This window comes from Malus sylvestris, chromosome 11 (assembly GCF_916048215.2).
Source record: "Malus sylvestris chromosome 11, drMalSylv7.2, whole genome shotgun sequence".
NCBI lineage: Eukaryota > Viridiplantae > Streptophyta > Magnoliopsida > Rosales > Rosaceae > Malus > Malus sylvestris.
Window position 1 is genome coordinate 19,324,270 of NC_062270.1, and position 8,959 is coordinate 19,333,228.

General features: G+C 36.2%; 1 non-coding gene across 1 annotated transcript; it reads left to right on the plus strand.

Moving 5' to 3' along the window:
• Positions 1-6,448: 6,448 nt before the first annotated feature.
• LOC126591647 (U2 spliceosomal RNA) lies at positions 6,449-6,643 on the plus strand. Its single transcript, XR_007612462.1, has one exon. It is a non-coding gene; the product is annotated as a U2 spliceosomal RNA (small nuclear RNA).
• The last annotated feature ends 2,316 nt before the right edge of the window (positions 6,644-8,959 follow it).

An 8,959-nucleotide genomic window follows, 5' to 3' on the forward strand; every position in this document is an offset into this window, starting at 1 on the left:
GGCGAGTCTGTCGGAATACCTCAGAGTCCCATATACCTTCATGTTCCTCTGGGACCTTTCGTTCCTTCCTTAGATTGGCAGCTACCCTAGGTCGTGGGAGGGGACCGAGTCTTTTAGAAACCCTTGGGTTATTGATCTTCGAGCATATGTGGAGGGGATTCTCTCAACGTTGCTTTAAGAAGTCTCTGCAGTCACAATAAACGACTTTCGATCCTTCCAACCCTTATGCAAGGAGGTGTCTTCCTCCACTTCTCTTGCTTCGGGTCGAAGTAGCTAGATTGAGAGAAGTCTCATGTTGATCAATGTTTTAATGATTAGCTCGCTCATCATCAGGGATACCCATGTCAAAGGAAGGTGACCCTCTGTGTTGGGGGGCACCCAGATGATGGTTGATGTCCACAGGGGCAACGAGCTTGCGTGTTTGAGTACGCCTAGTTTCGTGGAGCGTCTCAAAGAGCTTCTTATACTGCTCCTGGAGGACCTCATTCTTCATTGCTATCTTGTTGTTCTGAGCTTCTAGCTCATCTACTTTAGCTTGAAGAGCAACCCTCTTTCCTTCCTTTTTTTCATTGCTTTGCACTAGGTGCAAGTGGGGTGTCATTCTGTGTGCTGTGGCTTCCTTCGCTCCCCATGTTGGAGAGGGATGCCTGGTCAAAAGAGAGTGTATGAATGGTGGAAACCAGCTTGACAAAGCTGAAGAGAGTGGGAATAAGTGTCGTTCCCACAGACGGCGCCAAATGTTGATGCAGAAAATCAGTGAGGACTTTGGTACAACAGAAAGTGTTAAGTTTGTGACCTTTGCTAGATTGCTCCGATCACTAGTGTGGATAAGTATGTAAATGGATAGAGACAGGGAAGCAAACACAAGATGTACGTGGTTCACCCAGATTGGCTACGTCCACGGAGTTGAGGAGTTCTCATTAATTATGAAGGGTTTACACAAGTACATAGGTTCAGGCTCTCATTTTCTGAGTACTAGTGAATGATTTAGTACAAATGACATTAGGAAATATTATGAGAGAATGATCTCTATTTATAGAAGAGAGTTTCTAGTTTCATTCTGACATTGACACATGTCGTGTTGTGATTGGCTTCTGATGTTGACACGTGTTGCGCTATGATTGGCTTCTGATGTCGACACGTGTCGCGCTATGATTGGCCTCCTGGTTGGAGAGAAACTCTTCTGGGTCCTTGACGGTATAACGTTGACCAGTGCTCAGTAGTTTCGGGATTGGTCAAGTATGGTACAAACAAAAATAAAATAATAATAAGTTTTGAATCTTTAAAATGAAATATTATTAAAATAATTAAAATAACCAACAATCCCCCACAAGATTCAAAACTTTATGAGGAATAAACTAGACACAATCGAAGAAATGGAAGTTTGGGCAATTTGTATACCATGCAATGGGTATAGGTGTCTTTTGGACTTGAACCTACACTTAGTATTTATAGTTTTTATTTGAAGAAATCATAGTGAACTAAGTCTTGAACTAGATTCCTCTAATTCAGATTACAACATATGACACACATAGTCTTGAACTAGATTCCTCTAATTCTCATGAGTGTTTTAGAGAACAACCCAATTCTCACAGTCACGGCCTCATGACTACTCTCACTTAGGTGAGTCCTCCAAGAGTACATGTGACCTGTACTCTACGGGAGATTGCCCGCCTTGGAACTTATTCAGGACAAAGTCCTTCCTTAACATCACATATCATCAGCACAAATGTCATAAGGATGAGCAGGGGATTTTATTTCAAATCTCCTATTTTAGAATGCCGAAATATAAGTCACGCAATATGGATTGTTTCTACCCATTGAACCTTCTTCATAGGATCTCCAATCACAAAGGTTGGGTTTCTTCCCTAGGTGACTTCCTTATAGGTTTAAGCCCATCCCCCTCGACAAATTTAGGAATCCATCCCTAGATAGACCTTTGGTCAATTGATCAGCAATGTTCTTTTCCGACTTCACATAGTCTAAAGAAACAACTTCTTTATTTAATAAGCTTCTCACATATTTGTATCTAACATTAATATGTCTATTTAATTTCTTATTTGTATGTGTCTGTCTCACTAAATCTATCACAACCTTATTATCACAATGTATGGAGATGGAAGGTATATGCTTGCTCACTAATGGGATATCAAACAAAAAATTCTTAATCCATTCAGCCTCTATACATGCAATATCAAGAGCTATGAGTTCAGATTCCATTGTACTTCTAGAAATTCTTGTTTGTTTCTTAGATCCCCAAGATATAGTTGCTCCTCCCAATAAAAATACATAACCTGAAGTAGATTTCACTTCGAAGCTATCAGTGATCCAATTTGCATCACAATACCCTTCTACTACATAAGGATATCATTTATAGTCTATAGAATAATCTATATTTCCTCTTAGGTACTTAAATACTCGCCTTAAAGCATTCCAGTGTTCTTTACTTGGATTATGAGTGTATCTACTTAGCCTTCCAACCGCATAAGCTATATTAGGTCTAGTTTTATTTGCTATATACATCAAAGACCCAATCATTTGAGAATACTGGAGTTGACACACGGGTTCACCATTATTTTTAAGTAAGCACATACTTGGTTCATATGGTGTCGAGACAGGATTGCAATTGAAAAAATTGAACTTCTTAAGCATTTTCTCAATTGAACTAGCTTGGTTTATAATAAAACCTGCTTGTGTTCTTTATACTTTCATTCCCAAAATAATATTGGCTTCTCCTAGATCCTTCATATGAAATCTCTTTGATAGATAAGACTTTACATCTTTCACAATTTCTAGACTTGTTCCAAATAATAAATAATATATCATCAATGTTCCATTGCATTCCTTATAGTAGACACACTTTTCATGCTCATTAATTTCAAATTTATATTCTAAAATGACTTTATCAAACTTCTCATGTCATTGCTTAGGAGCTTGCTTGAGTCCATATAGCGATTTAACCAACTTACACACTTTATGTTCTTGGCCTTTCACTATAAATCCTTCGGGTTGTTCCATGTAAATTTCTTCATCTAAGTGTCCATTCAAAAATGTTGTTTTAACATCCATTTGATGTACTACTAAATTGTGTATAGAAGCTAATGCTATGGGGATCCTAATTGTGGTAATCCTAGAAACAGGAGAGTCAATGTCAAAATAATCAATTCCTTTCTTTTGAGTGAATCCCTTGGCTACTAGCCTAGCTTTGTACTTGTCTATACTTCCATCAGGCTTCAATTTCTTCCTAAATACCCACTTACAACCAATTGGTGTAGTACCGGATGGTAAATCCGTTAACTCCCAAGTGTTGTTTTGTAAAATAGACTCAACTTCACTATTTATAGCTTCTTTCCAAAATGGAGCATCGACAGAGATCATGGCTTCCTTATATGTTGTTGGATCACCTTCAATTAGAAAAGTATAAAAATCATCACCAAAGTTCTTCTCCACTCTAGGTCTCTTACTCATTCTAAGTTCAGCTAGAGGTTCTTCTTCATTTGTAACTTGATGGCTAATACTTGTGGAGGCTTTGTCAGTACTAGTGCATAATCTATCTACCACTTGCTCTTGCATTCTAGTCTTGAAAGGAAATATGTCTTCAAAATATGTTGCATCCCTAGTAATGCGAAAATTAACTTAACACACAAATTAAACCCTTTTTGACAATTGTAGTATATGTATAAGTAGGGATCGTTCTAGGCCAGGGATTAGGAGGGATTGCTAATTGATTCTAAACTGACTCAAAGACACAAAAACAAACTTAAAAACGATAGGATAGATTCAAAAGACTCAAAACTAGTTCACAAGACTCAAAATAAGCTAAAAACACTCAAAACTGCCTAAAAACACCAACTAGATGGTTTATGACACTAAACACAATTTTGGACGAAAATAAGGTTTGGACTTAAACACTTAAAAACACGAACAAAACAAGTTTAAAACAATTTGAAACAAGAAAGTAAAGGGGGGTTTTGTTTTGGACGAATTTAAAATAACAAAACAGATTGTAACTTAAAAACAGGTTTGAAGACAATTTTAGGAAATTAGATGGGCTAGCTAGAGGCTTTTCCTCCACACATGACATGTATGCAAACAACTCGATTTCCAGTTACTACTTCATTGAATTAAGAACGACAATGCCCCAAATTAACCTTGACATCACTAGTTAACCCTCAGATTTTCCTTGTTTTATTGGATTAGATGACATTATTCGACGACCCAAAGTATTCTTCAAAAGTTCCCTACATGACATCATAATAGAGATACAATCAAAGATTATTACGTTCAATGAAAATCATAAGCATTGACAAAGCACTTGCAACTATGACATCATGTCACTTATGCTAGGAATTAAACTTAACGCGATCGTGACCAACGACCTTCACTACATATGAATATAAGTTTGTAACGATTATGTGAAACTTCCTTATATTCTAGCATCAGATTTATGCATGCCAATTAAGTGTCGACCCTTAATCAACAAATACAAATAAGTTATCAATCAAACAGTTAAGCCAATTGCATTCACGATTCAAGAATTCATAACTGGAATTTATGAACTCATATTGCACACATAATCATGGCTTTGAAATCACCCATAGCCAAGAGGGGTTTAGCCACTCATGTTCACAGCAAAACGAAAGAAAAAGAATTTAAACATTGTAAATATAGAACGAATTACACCTAGAATGCTTCAACAATCAAGCTTGAACATCCAAGAGTGCTCCCTTCTTTCTTTACTCACGGTACAAGGTTTGGTGTAAGGTTTGGGTGGTGATTTGTATGGAAGAATGGTTGAGAAGATGAATGGATGTGTAAGGATGAAGGTTGGTTACGGCAATGAGTGTTTGGATGTGTTTTTTATTGTATTGAATGGTGGTGGAGGATGGATCAAAATCTGTCCTTATGGTTGTTACACGCACTTCCTTTTATAGAAGGAATGCATAACTAGGGAAAGAAAAGGGAATGGTATGGTGCAACAATGATTCAATGAAGGGGACATGAATGAGTGCAAGGTATAGAAGGTGAAAGGTGAGGGATGGTACAAAGAAGGGGACAAGGAATATTATGCACAGCTAGGGAAAGTAAAATGAGTGGAATGGTGCAGAAATGAGTTCAAGGAGGGAACATGGATGAGTGTGCACGGCATGGGAAAGGAAAGGGAGTGCAATGGTGCATGAAATCTAGATCAATGGAGGGGACAATGATGATAGCACGGCATGGAAGGGAAAGGTGAGGGATGGTGCAGTAATGATTCAATGGAATGGACAAGAATGAGTGCATGGCATGGAAGGGAAAGTGAGTGCAATGGTGCACAAGGTATTAAATATCGATGATATCGGAAATATCGGTAGTCCAAAAACACAGAAATATCGATGGAAATATCGGGATATTATTGATATCGATAAAAATAATATGGAAACCACGGAAATTGTAAGAAAAAATTGGAAATTTTTATTGAAACTTTGCAGGATGTTTATTTAGTCAATTATCTATTAGTTTATCACAAAAAATTGGAAGGAAATGCATTGCATGATGGATTTAACATTATCAAGTTGATTTATAACGAGCTGGCAAACATTGTGAGTGTAGAAAATATGTAGTAGTTAATGAAAGAAGTTTAAACACACCATAATCATTTATATATAATGAATTAGTACAATATTTTACACTTTATACATTGCATGATATTAACAATTTAATGCTCATTTGTACAACTAAATATATGCAACTCGACAAGATTTAGACATGAGTGAGTGAGAAACAAAAAAAAAGAGGGGCACTTAAGATCTAAGAGAGGAATTTTAGGAGAATTTAGACATAGTCATGAAGAAATGAATCACAAAAAGATAGATATGCGAGATTAGAAATGCAACACGTGAGGGATTTGCTAATGCTGCTTAAAATGAGTCATTAACAAATTTCTTTTACATATCTTTGTAATGTTCATGTGATACATTTCTAATTCCTCCTATTTAACTTTGTGCGACATATTTCTTCTTCATTTGCCTAAAATGCATGCCTTGTAGTTTGGGAGTCTCTCACCCAAACATACATGTAGTATTGGGTGTGGTAACTATTTGTAATAACTTTTTATAGTGGAAACTCAACTTCCTTTAATATGCAAGCATATATGCTCCAGATCCATGAAGAAAACTAAGGTTTTAACCCCAAAATTAATTGGCAATAAGAGTTATGACACAACTCCTAATAAACGTTGTGAGGAATTTCTTAATTAACTCTCCGATTTGGAACTTTTCTTACATCCATGCAGTAAGATGAGGAAAAAAGAACGTTGCTTCTAGTAGTTATCCCACATCGGTCGTGCAATAGAACTGAGCAAGCAAACAGGTATATAAAAGCTAGTTTGCATCCCACATCGGCCGTGCAATAGAAGTAAGCAAGCAAACAGGTCTATAAAAGCCACATTCCAAAGCTGACGAAGGCATTCTTTTCTTGGTCTTTTGGCTAAGATCAGATGTGGTATCTGTTCTTGTTAGTTTAATATTTTCAGTATTTTAAGTATTTTTGAAGTATTTCGTGATATTATTGGTAATATCGCGATATTATCGATAATATCGCGATATTTTGACGAAAACTTCTTGGATACCTATTAAAATATCAGTAAAGCAAAAAACCGATATTATCGGCATTTAAGACCTTGATGGTGCATGATATCTGGATCAATGGAGGGGACAATGATGATGGCACAGCATGGAAGGGAAAGGTGGGGGATGGTGCAGCAATGGGTGCATGGAGTGGACAAGAATATTGTGCACATGGTAGAGAAAGGAATGCAGGTGAAATGGTGCAGAAAATAGGAAAAGGATTGGCTTCCTTGCACGGCAAGGAAGAATGAAAAGGAAAGGAGAGGTGCGGCTCCCCTCTTGGACTGAGATTAAAGTGTCCCAAATTGACTAGGAACCATAATTATGGCTGAAACCTTTGTAGATTAGGATTAGGAAACTTTGATTTGGTCAATCCTTCTTCTTCTTGGATTCCTTTTCCTTCCTTGACTTGAATTAATTTTTCTTTCTCTCTTTAGCTAATTCCTAGCATGCTTTGGTCTTCAATTTCGTCCATCTCTCTTGCTCCATTCATGTGATATTCATTCCAAGCCCAAAACTGCTCCAAAATGCACCTTATTGCTTTATAAGGTCTATGGACCTATAAACACACGAAAATAGCTTAAAATACATAATTAACTAAGAAATAACAACATAAATGCGCAAGAACAAGCTAACTAAGTCGTATAAATATGCTCCTATCACCTAGACTCCAATATAGTGTTATTCAAAATTTCATTTATTTCAGAGTTGATGACTAGAAATCTATTGGCACTACTATTATGAGCATAACCTAAGAAAACAGTATCCACGGTTTTAGGTCCTATCTTCTTTCTCTTAGGTTCTGGGATTGCAACTTTAGCCAAACACCCCCACACTTTCAAGACTTGGAGATTTGGTGTTCTCTTTTTCCAAATCTCATATGGAGTAGTAGTGTTGTCTTTAATGATTACTCTATTTAATATAAAACATGTAGTCAAAATTGCTTTCCCCCACAAATTTTCTAGTAATCCAGAGCTCAAAAGCATTGCATTCACCATGTCTAATAAGGTCATATTCTTCCTTTCTGCAACTCCATTTGATTGTGGAGAATAGGGTGCTATTACTTCATGTGTAATACCATGCTCTTCACAAAAAACACTAAGATCGGTAAGAGTGTACTCACCACCTCTATCAGACCTAAGTCTCTTTATCCTTTTCTCTAATTGATTTTCCACTTCTATCTTGTAAATCTTGAATTTACCAAATACTTCATCCTTGGTCTTTATCAAATAAATATAACAATACTTCGAACAATCATCTAAAAATGTGACAAAATACTTATTATCAGCTCTAGTAGGTAATATATTTGAGTCACAAACATCACTATGTATAAGCTCTAAATTTTGGGTATTCCTTTCCACAGACTTAAAAGGTTTCTTGGGTTGTTTTGCTTGTACACAAACTTCACACTTATGCTTAAGATTCATGTTTGACTTTGGGACTAGGTCCAAATCCATCATTTTCTTAATTTTGAACAAGTTTACATGTCCCAACCGTCTATGCCAAACATTACTAGATTCAAAATTAAGAACTTTTGGAAGAGTATTGCATTATGAAGAAACACTTAACATAAATAATCCTTCACTAATAAAACCTTTTCCAATAAATACATTATTTTTGGTTATTACAACCTTATTTGATTCCATTACAACTTTATAGCCTTGCTTTATTAAACATGATCCACTAATTAAATTTCTTCTAATATCAGGCACAAGTCGCAAGTCCTTCAAAACTAAGATCTTTCCAGATGTCATCTTTAGTTCTTTATCTCCAATTCCAAGCACTTGCGACATTGAGTCATTTCCTAGAGTTACACGTCCTCCACCTGATTTCTGATAGGTTTTAAAAAATTCACGATCAAAACAGACATGTACGTTAGCTCCAGAATCTACCCACCAATCCTTATTTCATAAGTAAAATTGACAAAGGAATCATACTTAAAATGTGTTTGAGAAGATTGTTGCTTCATCAGCATATTCACTTGGGCTTTTAGACCACAATGATTTGACTTATACTTGTTCTCCTCAATCTTCTTGTAGAAGCAATCCTTAGCCTTATGATTAGTTCTTCCGCAAATGAAGCAAACCTCTTTCTCTCTCCCTTGGTCCTTAGTCTTGTGAATGTTCTTATTTTGGTTGGGTGGTTTGAATTTAAAATTTGTTCTTCTAGGCTTGAAATTCCTCTTATTATTTATGGTGAACTTGGTTTTGTTTTTTCCATATTTGTTGGTGTCATTCTCAACTAAGTTCATAGTTGTTTGTTTTTCGGTTTCCTTCTTTTGGCTTGACCTATGTTTCTCTTCAATTCTAATTGAATTTATGACTTGAACCAAAGTAAATTCTCCTTGTTTA